A 14,811-nucleotide genomic window follows, 5' to 3' on the forward strand; every position below is an offset into this window, starting at 1 on the left:
TTCCAAACCTAGGTACGGTTTCAGAAAAAAAAAATATAGTAAATTCAGAAATGGCGTTAATTAGGTCATCGAAAACTTTTGTCCCAGAAACATACAAGTATTTTTTCACACCTAGGTAGCCCGTAAGATGCCATGTCCAATAAACCACACAAAGAGGATTTAAATCAAATATTTCATTGAAAAATAATTGACAATCATAAAACCCATAAATATTGTGGAATGTAATTTAATTTGCAAATAAAATTGGAGAAAATGATGTAATAAAGCAAAAAAAATAATAAGTCCTGATTAAAAATTATTTGAAATGTAAATTGATGGTTTCTAAAATCGATAATCTCTGTGATCTCCTTCGACTTCAAGATATTTTCTCAATCTTTTTCCAACTTGCTCTATGGTAACTATTTTCGACACTTCTCTGACGGAAACTGAAATAGAATGGCGATTCTATTAGTTTATCATTTCTGATTCACCTATCTGCAAAATGGATGTTTAAGTATTCCCGTATAATTTGTGCCTTATGTGGGGGAGCTCCGTCCTGCTGGAACCATTTGCTGGCACGTAGCTGGAGTGAAATATTTTCGAGCAGAAGAGAAAATTGTTCATTCAGAAATTAAATAACATGTGCTATTAAGGATTCCTTCGTAAAAGAAAAGTCCAACTTTTGTGCTTGTCAAAACGTTATGCCTGGTTGAAAAAACTGCATTTTTCTGTCAGTAATAGGCAATTTTGATAGGGCCTCAGAAATATACCATATTTTAAAGGCTTCTTAAAGACCTTATGTGGTTTCACTAATTTTCTAGTGCTCGTTTCTCTAAAACTGAAAAAGCTCTTAACAGTTTAAAAGCTAAGCCTAGTTATAATGTACAATAGAAATGCAAGCTTAGGTTGATTAACTGAGGCTGAACTTGGGTTGAACTGAACAGTCGGGTGATGTAAAAGTGCAAACTTGAAACTTGAAAGAAATTCGTAGCATCCAAATTTGTACCTAAATTTATTTCATACAAAATTATTGCGTTTTATACAAATTTGCCTAATCTGAAAGTTAATAGTTTCCGAGATACAGGGTGTCAAAGTGTAAATAAAATTCTCGTTTACTTTTAATAGATTCTTAACCAGTTGAACCCTCACCCTAAAAAAATGTATTTGGGAGTTTTTGAAAACGATAGCCATCAGACATTTTTTGGGTTTTGAATTATCGCTTTTTTGTTCACAGTTTTTCGTTCTCCGATACTTTCTAAACAAGAAATGTGGAAGAATTTGTTCCAAATGTCCTTCTCTCTCACCATTTTCGAGATATTTCCCCTTGAAACCTCTAGTGTTGTTGATGTGTGAACTCAAATTGAATCTAGAATATTGTTGTAACTTGAGCTGTTTATAGAGGGCCACCGACAAAATTTGTTTTACAGTCAATTGCAGACAATTTGTCAGTCAAATGATAGAATATATATTTTACCTTCTACTTGCCCCGACATACTACGTACATATTATCGAATCGAGAAATGCGCGATATAGTTCCATTTATGCGCAAAATAATTTTTAATATAGCAGAGGACTTCCGAAACAATAATTTTTTTCAATAGGACAAACATTTATTGAAAGTATTAACAAATGGATTGGAGTCAGAGCATTTTAGGTTCAACAATTAGTTGGAAATAATAATTCTCAAAGTCCTAACGACGTCAAAAACTTAACGTGCCTAAATATATACTGTTCAATTTTTGCTGAGTTTTGTTTTATTGGAAGCTTGTGTAAAATATTTCAATAATTTTGAACTCGCTCCATTTGGAATTCGCGAATTCAAAAATCACGAGTTCCAATATGAAATATCTCGAAAACGGTGAGGGAATTCATATTTCGTCTTCTTCTTTCTCTTTATATAGACGTATCGCCTGTTTGGTTCCGGTTTCTTGGCAGCAGTTCGTGCTAGGTTGATTGCCGACTGTTTTTCCATCGTTTTGGTGGTCGTTCTACAGGTCTTCTTCCGTTGTTTCGTACTATCTTGACTATTCTGTCGAGACTCATTCGGTTGACATGCCGGCTCCATTCTCTTCTCCTCTTCCTTATCCACCTGACAATGTCTTCGATTTGACACCTTTCTGTTATGCCTGTATTTATTGGCCTATCCTTTAGTGGGTGTCTTGCTATCTTCTTCGTTCTTAAGATCCTCTCTGTTACTGAAATTTAAGCTCTTGTTTCCGCACTATGTGTCGTCACCGGCCGTACACAGATTTTGCATATTTTTGATTTGCAATCTATGCTTAGATGTTGGTTTTTTCAGGTTGGATATCTAAACGGCAGCTTTATTAGCTTGTTTTCTCACTTCATCTTCCAGAAACACTGCGCTTGTTATTTTGCATTTGAGGTATTCGGATGACATCATTTGTTGTATAATGTTAATTCTTTCGGCGTATTACTGTTTTGTTGTCCAACATTTTCACAATCTTTTAGCTGCACTCTTTTAGCACTTTAGCTGCAAAACAGAGATAGGCAGGGGTGCTGTACTCTATGAATTTTTCTACTAATTGTCTGAGCATGAATAATGCATCGAAATGGATCGAGTTTTCCTTTATCAGTTATTTCTATATACCTATTTCGATTGTCTGGTGTTGGTGATTCTCCGTATTGCAAAAATTGTCTTCTTTTCCCTTGTGATGTTTTGAACTTCTGTAGTGAACCAAGGTTTATTGTTAGGTCGTTATTGGCTTCTTTTGCTTGGTGATATTGGCATTCGCAATTTTCCCAGTACTAATTTGTGGTCTGTTTCAATGTTAGCTGGGGATAGGACGTTTCTATCTACTATTTGTTGCGGCAGGGATATTCGGTTAGTGATGATGTTATCGATTATTGATTTATTGTTTCTGTTGTCATAGAAGATGTATTTGTGTTGCTCCCTATGGAAGAAGAATGAGCTATTTATTCTCAATGCATTCTGTGCAGAAAACTCTCTCAGAATTTCGCCATTGCTGATAGTAAGGTTTTCGTTGTATTTTTATTTCACTTTTATTCACGCGTTTAGATCTCCCAGTAATGTTAGCGTTTCGGTTTGTGGTATTTTGTCCAACTCGTTATTTTTCGTACAATTCTATTGGTATTTATTCTGGTTTATTATTCAGGTTTATTTTATATGCAGAGGACGATCTAATATAATTTTTACTCTTAAGATTCTATCGCTAACGCATCTATGTTATCGATGTTTTATTAATATTTCTCACTTACTAATATCCCAATTAGATTTCTTCGAAATCTAATTAAATATCTTTCTACAAAAACTATGTGAAGAAGCAAATCTTTCCATAACAGTTTTTGCGATTAATCTTAATACGAGTTAAGCTAATCCAACATTGGGAACTATACACTTCTGGAAACAGACCTTTCACTTTAAGTGCGTCTGTGAGTATAAATTGCTCGCAGTTGATAAAAATGTTACATTTATTTTATTTAGCCGGAACAGAATATTCCTTTAACTTTATTGCGGGTCTACTTTCAAAAAATATCTCCATTTAAATATTCCTCCGACCTCAATTAGAACCGTTTTCTGTGGATTTATTATGCTTCTCAGTCTACCTTTATTTTCATAATACATTAAAACAGTTTGGGCTGAAAACGGAACATTAAAGAAATCCCCGTTTAAGTCCCGTCCATATTTGGTATATCCAACCAAATGATAAAGACTGCAGACACACGCAAGTGTTCCGGATTTATGAAACTAGGGGATCTAGACGAGCCCTCATGAAATATGTAAAACTTGTATTATGTGGATTATGATTCAAATAGAGGGCTATGACACTCGACAGCAGAAATAATAAATATTGCGTGTTGAATAAAACAGTTTAAACATTTTGCTTAACTATTCATACAATAATTAATTATTGAAGATATTTTTATGTTCGTTAAATCAAGTTTAAATCACATGGTAAGATGGGCAAGAGGAAAAGGACAGGATGGAATGATCATATCAATAGAATGATGGATACACGACTTGCCAAACTAGCACGAAATGGAAAGCCGATAGGAAGGAGACCACCAGGCAGACCGCCAAAAACATGGAGAGACAGCTGGAAGTCAATTGCAGGAGAGCAATGAATCTGATAACCGCCAGGCAACACAGGCAAAAAGCCTTACTAAAGCAGAAGAAGCAGAAATCAAATATTCATGGAATCCAGAGGCAGCCATAAAAAGCCTAAACTTAGATTAGTAGAACAGGTTAAAGAGGTGAAACAGTTCTAAATTTTATTTGTTTAATTAAATCAAGCATTTCAATATAGTCGACTTTTATACGATTTTACAAATCGTGGTTTGAAGAATCAAATAACTCATCACATTTGAATCCAATAAAAGTGTGCATAAATTGGTACTTTGAGCCTGAAAAATAAAGTTGATTTGTCATCTCGAGTTACCCCTGCGAGTCTTGCAAATAAATATTTTACAGCCGCAATATAAAGAACCGATAAAGCAAGGAAAACCTTAACAAACCATAGCTCTTATTAAGGCGCATTGTCTTATTAACAGTGTATATACTTTCCTGACTGTGTTTCAATTCCAAATCAAATTCATTCCTGGGTTTCAGTCATTTATTGTCTGTATTTATCAATCAAAATACGTTTGATTGTCCTGACTAATCACCTGTTAGGCCTAATTAATTTTAGAATGTTTTAAAGTATTGCAATTGTGATGTATTTTAATGTGTGATATTATGAGGCTGCTGACGAACTATGGTTGTTTTTTAAATTAATTACAAAATTTTTTAACTATCAGTTATTTTAGAAAAACTGATGATGGTGGAAAAATACACCGAAACATATTTTGATTGATAAATAGAGACAATAAATGACTGAAACTCAGTAATGAATTTGATCTTATTAACAGTTATAACTGAGTAAACCCCAGTAAGCAACAATGATTGTGGAAAATGGTTTGAAAAACATTTTTGCATCTCAAATATACTATATCGAACCAACGCAATTTCAACTTTGGTATTACGGAATATTTTGAAGTTGGTTAATTGAAAACGATTGATAGCCAGAAATATGAAACGTAGAATATTATAAAACCTGCTCAATTTTTTTTAAATGTTTGATTAATAAAGTTGAAACAATGATTATACAGGATGTCCCGGAATATGTGGGCATGCTCTCGGATTTGTATAGGGGAGGTTAAAAAAACATAACAAGTTTCTATAAAAAAAAATTCAGAGGGTCCTCTTACGGAGGCCTCTGAAAGAGCCACCTGAAAATAGATTTTTTTTTAAATAACCTTTAGAATGCAATTTAATTATTTTTTTACACAATGAACAGTACATCATCGCCCTTAAACAGGTCCCATAAAAACATTTTTATCATTACGGTTTGCCAGGGATGGACTAGATGGAGCACAAGAATAGTTAAGGTTTTTTACCCTGTACAATGAAAACACGGAAATAATTTATTTAGGTAGTTTTGACGTTAAACTAAAAAAAGACACTCTTGATTCATATCGATAAACAGAACGGTTTTCGAGGAAAAAATATTTTTATTGAATACGGATTTTAAGTATGTATTGATGGGCTCCACTGTAACGGGAAAAAAAATTCCATTATTGTGCTCCACCTAGCCCAGCCCTGGCAAACTGAAATGCTAAAAATGTTTTGTGGGGCAATTGGGCCTTCTGAAATGACACACCGCCAAAAATATATACAGGGTTATTCACGCTATACGGCACGGAAGTTTGCGGCTAAACCGTTAGATTTTTACAAAGTATTTGATGAATCAACAGCCGTCTACGGGGCGCACATTTTAAAAATATTTCTGTAATATACAGGGTGTCCCAAAAGCCCCGAAAGTACCAAAGTTGTGTTTTTTTAATGAAATACCCTATACATTATTGCATTTTGGGTTCCTCTGCACAAAATATGTCTTTGTTTTAATAAGGTTTATGACAGATACCTAAATGTTAAGGATTTTTAAACAAATTTAAATTAAAATTTAAATTTAAATTTAAAGCCAATCCACCTGTTTTGAAAGTTGGCATTTAAAAATAACGGAACTTCACAAGGTTAATGAGGCGGGGCTCCATCCAATTAAAGCCGCATGTTGGTTCTAATCTTCATTTTCTGCTTTATCTAACACCCACATGCAAAACTCAGTGTTCCCTTTTCAAAATATTTTCCATAAAGTTCTTGGCCAAGCTGAATTTTATAAGTATAAAAGTTGTGCTTTTTTATAATTCTGAAAATACTTGTTTGACTGATGTTAGTACTATTGGATATTAGATTTTGACTAATATTAGGATTTTCGATAATTGAACCAATTACCGTGAAAATATTTTTTCCATTTCCAGTGAAAGAGTTCCTTGTTTTAGGTTTTTTTATAATTGACATTCCCACTTTCCCCAAATTGGTGTAATAGGCGCGTAAAAATGGCTGGCTTATGATGACTTCTTCCAGGAAACTTTTGAGTATAAACTGTTTCGTAATGTTATAACAGAAGTGGTCTTTTACAGGAGCAAACAGTTTTTCTCAAAATTGTTGTTTTACATATGATTTCTTGTATTCCTTCAATACAAATAGACACCACCTCAAGATGCATAACCACAATTGTCTATCAACCTGTGTCCTGTAAGATTTAGCACGCTTCGTTAAAGTCTTTAAAGAGCTAGACAACAATGCGAATTTAAAAGCTAAAATTGTCGTTAAATAAAACGTAAATTTAGAGCGAAAGCTTATTTTGAATACAGTGAGGGATTGCTATTGGCTATAATCCAGTTATTGATGGAAAATATTGCCATTACCCCTATGAGATAACCCTCAAGAGAACAACACCCTAGAACTCACGTGTGAAATACGTGTGAATTTATATGCCGGTTACGAAATGACAAATAATCAATAGATATATTTGAATTTAAATTTAATCACTCTACTTATGTTGCCCTCTTCCGTGTTACATATAATTCCACTTTCCAAATTTTCATGGGATCAAAACTTTCAAATACATATCTAATTTAAATTGTTGCAGTAAGAACACGGCTCAGAAATAGGTATATGACCAACAGTATTTCAATGGCAACAGTAAGTGTCATAGTTTAAAAGGACACCTTATTACCTGAACCATTTGCTATGGTTATTATATGCCTTCTCCTATAAATGACTCATGTTGCGCACTTAACTCATTATTATAAACTACCAATTATAACATATATCAAGATGCTAATGCGCCTATTTCATGATATGTAACATTTCCTAAATTCTTTACATGGTTTATCTTTTGATAAATTTACTAATATAAATTAAATTAGTCGAAAATAAGCTTAGAAATTCGGACCTTGACAGTTTCAAGAATGCTTTTGTGGAAGAATCGGACGAACGAAATTCTATATTATTTTGCTTCGAGTAAAATAGAGCGAGTAAAATAGAAAATCCGTATAACTGCGTGGAAGGTAAAGCGAGGGTAACAAATGCGTCTATAAAACCCGTTTTAATTTTGATCAATTCAACATGGTAAATATGTTGCGAACCCACATGCCTTAAATTACCGTGGCCCAAACGCACAGCTATTGCTTCAAGTTATAAGTTATTTGTATTATGACAAGCAGGCATATTTATAAATGCTATGGTTTCCCGCATAATAAATTAAAATCAAATTTGACATAAATATCTTCGTGATTGGTATTAGTCATATGAAATCCTCTTGTTCTTTACAATGTTACCGGTAGTCAGCGAGAAGTGGACCAACTGAAAACAGGTTTACTGTACACTTGCTACACAAACTATGCAAATATATTTTGTCATTCTACCTGTTGCATAAAACCTTAGAGTAATTAGCAAACAGATAAACTGTGGTTTATCTGTATCACTGGCTATTATTTTGTTCCTGAAGTAGCTCTTCTAGGTAGTGAACAACGTTTTTGGTTAAACTAAACCGATCTCGGAATTCATCTTCGCTGTATTTCTCAAAATGATTATTCCGTGCTCGAAAATAGCGAATTATTTCACTATTAAGAATATCGAAAACCTTGTTAGATGAGTCCGAAAAATCCGGCAAATTTTGCTCCCAAAAATGTTATTATTGTTTTCCCAAAACGTGTTCTCTGTTCGCAGCTGATTTTGTATGTCTATTGACACTAGTAGCAAATACGCTTGCGTGCGCTGCTCCTACAACTCATAGAACCGGTAAAGGTCCCAGAGCGACCGTTTATCGGTTCTTCAATGTAACGAACCGCTAGCTCTTATCGAACGTTTCAGAAACCCATTTCAAAACCGGGCATTAGTATTCCACAGATTTTTAACTTAATGGAATAACTAAGTGAAAGGAATCATTGATCTAAATATCAATAAAAATTCTTCTACTAGATGGAGCCATTTTCCTGCTGGACCTGTGAGTGCATTCATGCTGACAAATATATGGAACGTATGTGTTTATGAACAGTGTGTAAATGGCTTAAATGTGCAAAATTGCAGGTTCTTGCAATATTTGTTATACATAACTCTATAAAAACATTTTTTATCTTGCGCCAGAAATCAAATGTCAGTTGACAAGAAAACCGTTCAATAACAACATATGCTCCACCTCGGGGCAAGATCTAACATTAACTGGGGCTTTCGCCATTGGAATCTGGAATAATCGCTAGTTGCGTATCAAACATAGTCGCCAATTGTAAGCGTTTTTTAGTCGGTGGCAAACAGTATCGATCCCAGAGGAATATGCAATAAATGAACATGACGTCTAGATGGAGCAGTATTGAGTGAAACGCGAGATAATTCGTTTCGTAAAAATCTGCAGAAAGTTAGAAATTTGGTTAAAACTTTTATCTACAACTGTTATATAAGGACTATAATTTGGCACTCTTTCCAATGTCATAATAATGTTTATTACCGCACTAGTGCTTTTTAAAGTTTTTACCGCACTACTGCGGTAATAAATATGTCGATCACTGTCAAAGTTGTGTCTTAAAATTGCACATTTTAAAATAAGTTCAAGCGATGATCTGCCATCTGATATTGAGAACCATGCTTTTAGTTTTGTTTGAGTCAATAAATACCAGAGAAGCTCTGATTGGTACCAGAAATGGTGCAGTGAACGAAAGATATACACAACGAACATCGAAAGCCAAAGGGTTGAGGGTTTATGTATTTTGCTTACTTTGTTAAAATATACGAAAATCTTTTCTCGCTTGTTAAGATAAGTATCTTTCGTTAGGGTTCTTCCGTGGTTTCCCTGGCACAAGATCCGAAACAACATTAAAGGTTTAGTTCTCAATATCACTTGGCAGATCATCGCTTGAACTCACTATAAAACGTGTAAATTTAAATCACAACTTTGTATACAACTGTATTCAATTTATTAACTAATTATTTTTACTCAAATAATCATTAAAATAATAATCGTTATAGTTGTAGATAAAAGATTGTAAAATATTTTACGAAACCCGTAGAATATTATATTACTAACGCACTTATGTGATTAGACGACTCTGCCTAAAGCCTCGCCGTGCAAATCTCCACATACGAGCGTTAATCATATTCATATCCTACTGGTTACGTAATAGTATATTACATAATTAGAGGTGTAAGTAGCACTTTACGTACGAACGCGAGTGTGTAATTCCATGAGTAGGTAAATCCGTTACAACTCGAATTATATACCATACTTTACCTACGACCACTACTGAAATTAGTATAAAACACACTACCTACCATCTAGACAAATAAGTTCCATTTTACGCATTGTAAACCAAATGCACGGTAATGAAACTCACAGTTCTGTCACAATTCATCACAATATAAACCTTGTATCTTGTATTAAAAAATACTTATCCCACTGAAAAGTGATTCTGATGGTGTAAAAGCAAGAAGTCCCATATTATTTTGTCCGCAAACAACTTTTTTTTTTTCACTTTGATTTAATTTTTCACGGAAATTTCACGTAGATGTTTGTTGTTCATCCATTTTTCAAAAAAGTTTAGGATTTTCACAAATTTAAAGGGCTCTTCTGAGATTTACTGCGTGCTATTTCCAAGAAGCAAAAGTCTACAGAAGTTCTCATTTCTTTACTTAATTAAAAAAATGTTGGCTGCCATTATAACAGAGTTTCACATCAATTTTCGTCAAATTTTTAGAGACTTTTCAACTATAAGTGTCTTACGGCCGTTTATAGGCTTGCTTCAAACCCGTTCTATTCAAAGCTCAAAAATCAACATAATTTCACTTTTCCATCCTATAAAAACACATAATTATTTGCACTGTAGTTCAGCAAATGTTGCTTTTGATGCCATGTCAAACAGATTTTTTTCGAAATTTTTATGAGTTCTTGATTTACAAGGTCGTTAATTCCAAAAAGCTAAAATCTACAAAATTTTTCCTCATGTAACTAAATGCAAAAAACGTACTCTGCAATTGAACAAACGTAGTTGTTTGAAACAAAGTGTTTAATATTTTTTTCTACTTTTCCATCTTTAAACGGTCTGCGGGTTGCAAACTTTGCTTCAAAGTTGGGCCCTTTCAAAGCGCAAAAATGCATAGAATTTTTCTTTTATTTTTGCTCAAAACGGAAAATTTTGGCTCTATACGGTTCCTATGCAAACTAAGGAAAATCATTACGGAGCACAAGTAAAGTAGCATTCCAAAGTTCGACCTTTTGATACCACTTTTATATATCACCCCAGAAATTTTGAATCACCCTGTATAAGTCTCTGTTTTTTTTGCTTATATTTTGTTCGTTTCGATCGTGTTCGGTTATAACAATATTACCATTTTTTATATAATTTCATTAACATATTACTTTCCTGGCTAAGCCTTTGCGTGTGAATTTCTAGAATAAAAATTAGTTTATGCAACACTTGGTTCCGATGAAAGCAAGCCGCTCTAGTTACAGAAGGTCAAGGAAAGCACATCGCAACGGCGCATCTGTGAGGAAGCAACAGGCGTGTTTGAGGAGGATCGATATCGGCTTGGCCGAGGACGATAAATTGAGGGTGGAAGCTAGGGCTGTTTTACGGAAGTAGCCTAGTTTGCACACTAAATGGGTTACATTTTTAGATAAATAAGATCATATTGACAAGATATGCAAATTAAACTTTGCTAGCCACAAATAGTGGTAGTGGCTTTATGCCTAAATTGGTCTGGGTAACATGTGTATTCAAGTTAAAATAGAAACGTAACTTTTGATGATTTGCTTATTCATACTTAGCCATTGAATGAGACATTTTGTAATTGCCGAGCCGATGTAGCAGATATGTACCAGCATTGTTGTCTTCTAATAGTTATTTTGGAATTTGGCAATCCTTTTATATTGAATTATGGGAATGGTATAATGGCGAATAAGCTGTTTATCCCCCATTCAAGATCATCTTTATTTAATGGGTGCTTAGCGGTTTAATAGCGTTACATAACGCTCTCTTCACTTCAGAGCCTGATGTTTTGTTCAGGAGACAAAGCCGGGCTGTATAGATGCTTTACACAAATATTTTGAAATATTAGTCGTATGCGAAATATACTTACCAAGGAATATAAATGTTTTTTAAATCTAGAATGAAGTAAAAAGAAATTGAGCAATTAAATGGTAGTTATATCGCGTACAAAGTCGATCAACATAAATTTGAAATGTTTCTGTTTATTTAACTGGTGGAGATATTACTTAATCTAAATTAATTACTTAATAATAGATTAACTATATAAAATATTTGTCTTCAATAAATATGACAAAAAAAGGTGTACTAATTCTGGGAAAACATGCTCCATATATTGTATTAAAAAACAATTACTGACAATTGTGATCGAACAGAAAGTGTAAGTCATATATAAAAAAATTATGACCTTATGTTTGATGTAAGTATTTCTATATCATGCAGTTTTTATCCAAGTTATTTGTGTTAAGAGATTTTCATTAATAAATAATACAAATTAAGTTAAGTTTGAATTATGATGCTTAAAAAAATTAATGACGGTAAAAACTGCAAGTAGATTGTAACCTGTTACTTGTCTATTCCTGAATGGTCCAAAATGGCATCTGTCATTGATGGATTTTCCCATTTTCGAAATCACAGATGCTATCAATCTAAACTAAAATTTAAGTTGTTATAGGTGTACAATGCTATTCAAAATTAAAGCACTCTTAAGGTGATTACTTAGAAGATATCAAGCAATGCGATGAAGTAGCAATGGTGGCATTTTATGAAGGTATTTACGCTTGACGATGTAATCTCAAATTTGCGCTAAACAGATATTTTAATTAGTTTTAAGCAGGTCAATGATAATATCCCAGGGTATTAAAAACAATATATCTCCCAATATAAAATTCATATCATGTTCAGGTAGAGCGCCTATTTGACTCTCCAGGGTGTCATAGAACTCGTCTTTCACTGATTCATCTTTGTCTTCTGTTGGTGCATGTACAGACAGTAAGGAGTAGTTACAAAATGTTCCTTTCATCCTTAGGTAGCATAATCGTTCACTAAAGGGTTCAAATTTTATGACTGAGCCCAGCAAGTTTTTCTTAATTGCAAAGCCGGTGCCGTACTGATGCACGTTCTGGTTGTTGCCGCTATAAAAGATAACTGAGTTTTATATATTCAGATTTCCTGAGCCAGGCCATTTTATTTCCTGTAGTGCAGTGACAGCCATTTTCAGTCGCTCAATTTCTTTAACTGTCCTGAGCGCTGCACCCGTGCTGCACCAGCTAAGTACATTCCATGTTTCCATATTCAATACTCCTTTTCCTTGCTTGGGCCGTCTCCGTATATCTATCCTGATCCGAGGCTTGTTAAAAAAAAATATTTATCTACATATGTCGGTTTATTAGCAGAAGAAAACAATACGATTTCGTACATAGATAAACAATTGAAACTTAATTTTCAAATGCTATCTAAAAGCAAGTTTTACCAAACTCAAAATTTAATGTTTAGAAATGATAAAACCCTTAGGTGGACCCGCTTAAATTGCTATCTTTACCTGCGCGCTAAATACGCCACACACATCCAGAGGGATCATTGCAACATTGAATCAGCCTTTCGAATATTTTCCATTATAAGACTCGTAAAGTTTGGTAGTTATTTTGCAATTATCGTGAAGAAGTATAACCTAAAATTGCGTAGTTTGGACGCGCAAAAATTACAGAAATTATGAACTCGCTAATTGCATAAAGCATTGATAAAGGTTTCTTGTTATAAATTTACAAAAATCCGTTTTAAGGAATTATCCGTTTTTGAATGATCTAGAAGAAGGTCTGTATGAAGAAACTTGAGGGCAGCATCGTGAAAAAGTAATTTCCTTTTTAACGTACCATCTTTTTAATAGCAAACAATCTTCATAAATTACTACCACAACGAAAATGCTATAACTTTGTATTTTATTTATTTTCTTTTCAACTTTTAGACGATTTTTGTTTTATCTGTTTATCACCTCAAACGAATTTTATCATATTTTACTTTATATATTTTACTTTATACTTTATATATTTTACTTGCATTGTGATGGACATATTGGTTAGGGGCTTTTTAATTGACTTTCGTTGAATTTGGTGTTGACGTTCCAATTGATAACTTTCAGGAATTTTAGTCTGAATTCACATTTTTGTTTAATTGTACAATTAATAAATTCAAAGTGTTACACAAATAACCTAATAATTCCAACATTCCACATCAGCAACAATCGAGTTTTTCAAAATAAGGTTAAATTATCTTTCTAACGATCTCGTGAGAAAAATGTATATTAGTTCAAAAATTTAGAGGCATGCTTGTAGTTCACTGTTGCGGAATTTTCACGCTGTAGATACTGCTGTTTTATGCATTTGAGTACAATCCCAAATTAGAAAAATATGCATATTACGTAGCTTGAATAGTTGAAATATACAAGTCATTTCAAAATTTGGGCAATAGCCACGTAGTTGAATTAAACCTAGATCTTCAAGATTAAGTTACGGCAAAATTGAGCAACTTTTAATTGATGACAATATTTCGATCACGAACATTTCAAAATTTGCTCTTGAAGCATTTAAAATTTGCATATAATTAGAATATTCCAAAGCGCATCACGCTGATTTTAATTGGTACCCCGAATTAGAACAAATTAAAATTCAAAAGCTCCATTCATTTAGCATTCCGAGTTACTCTACTAGGCCGTCGTATTTCTAAGAGCAGGCAGTGATTTAACTTCATTAATTTTTAGATTGCCGCAAACAGAAGAATAAGAAAACCATTAATCTTCCCCATGAATCCTTTATTCAGAACGCAGATTTGAAATTTCATTAGTTCGGATTTTAAATTGCAGATGCAAATTTGTTTATGCGATACGAAATATGAAAGGATTGAGTGAACCTTAAAACTGCAGTAACAAAAAATATAATTAGATTATATTCAGATTAAATTCGGCCATTCAATTCAGATTAAACTGCTGAAATTACCTGCTTCAGTAGGACCATACATTCTTCTTATTCCTACAATTGCAAATATGCGAACCTTACAATTTAGTCAATTTATGAGCTACAGAGGAAACACCAGGCGAGTTCCAAAACTTTATGTGTAATCCCGGAATATGTGGGCATGCTCCCAGATTTGAACAGGGGACGTTAAAAAAACATAACAAGTTTCATTACGAAAATTCTAGTTGTTGCCCCTACGGAGATACGGGTCTCTAAAGAAGCTCCCTGAGAATCCATTTTTTTAATAACTTTTAGAATACTTCATGCACCTCAATGATTTTTTCATACGATGAATAATAATCATTGCTCTTTAACCGGACCCATCAAAACATTTTTAGCATTTCGGTTTGCCATGGATGGACTAGGTGGAGCACAATAACAGTTAATTTTTTTACCCTACAATGTAGACACGAAAATAATGTAA

The 14,811-nt window shown here is 33.5% G+C and overlaps 1 long non-coding RNA gene across 1 annotated transcript; it reads left to right on the plus strand.

Moving 5' to 3' along the window:
* Nucleotides 1–11,955: 11,955 nt before the first annotated feature.
* On the plus strand, nt 11,956–14,386 carry LOC125504620. The gene is made up of 2 exons (XR_007281602.1): nt 11,956–12,148; nt 14,135–14,386. It is a non-coding gene; the product is annotated as an uncharacterized LOC125504620 (long non-coding RNA).
* Nucleotides 14,387–14,811: the final 425 nt, after the last annotated feature.

The sequence above is a fragment of the Dendroctonus ponderosae genome, unplaced genomic scaffold, assembly GCF_020466585.1.
Source record: "Dendroctonus ponderosae isolate FM_Combo_2020 unplaced genomic scaffold, Dpon_F_20191213v2 Dpon_F_20191213_5, whole genome shotgun sequence".
Classification (NCBI taxonomy): Eukaryota; Metazoa; Arthropoda; class Insecta; order Coleoptera; family Curculionidae; genus Dendroctonus; species Dendroctonus ponderosae.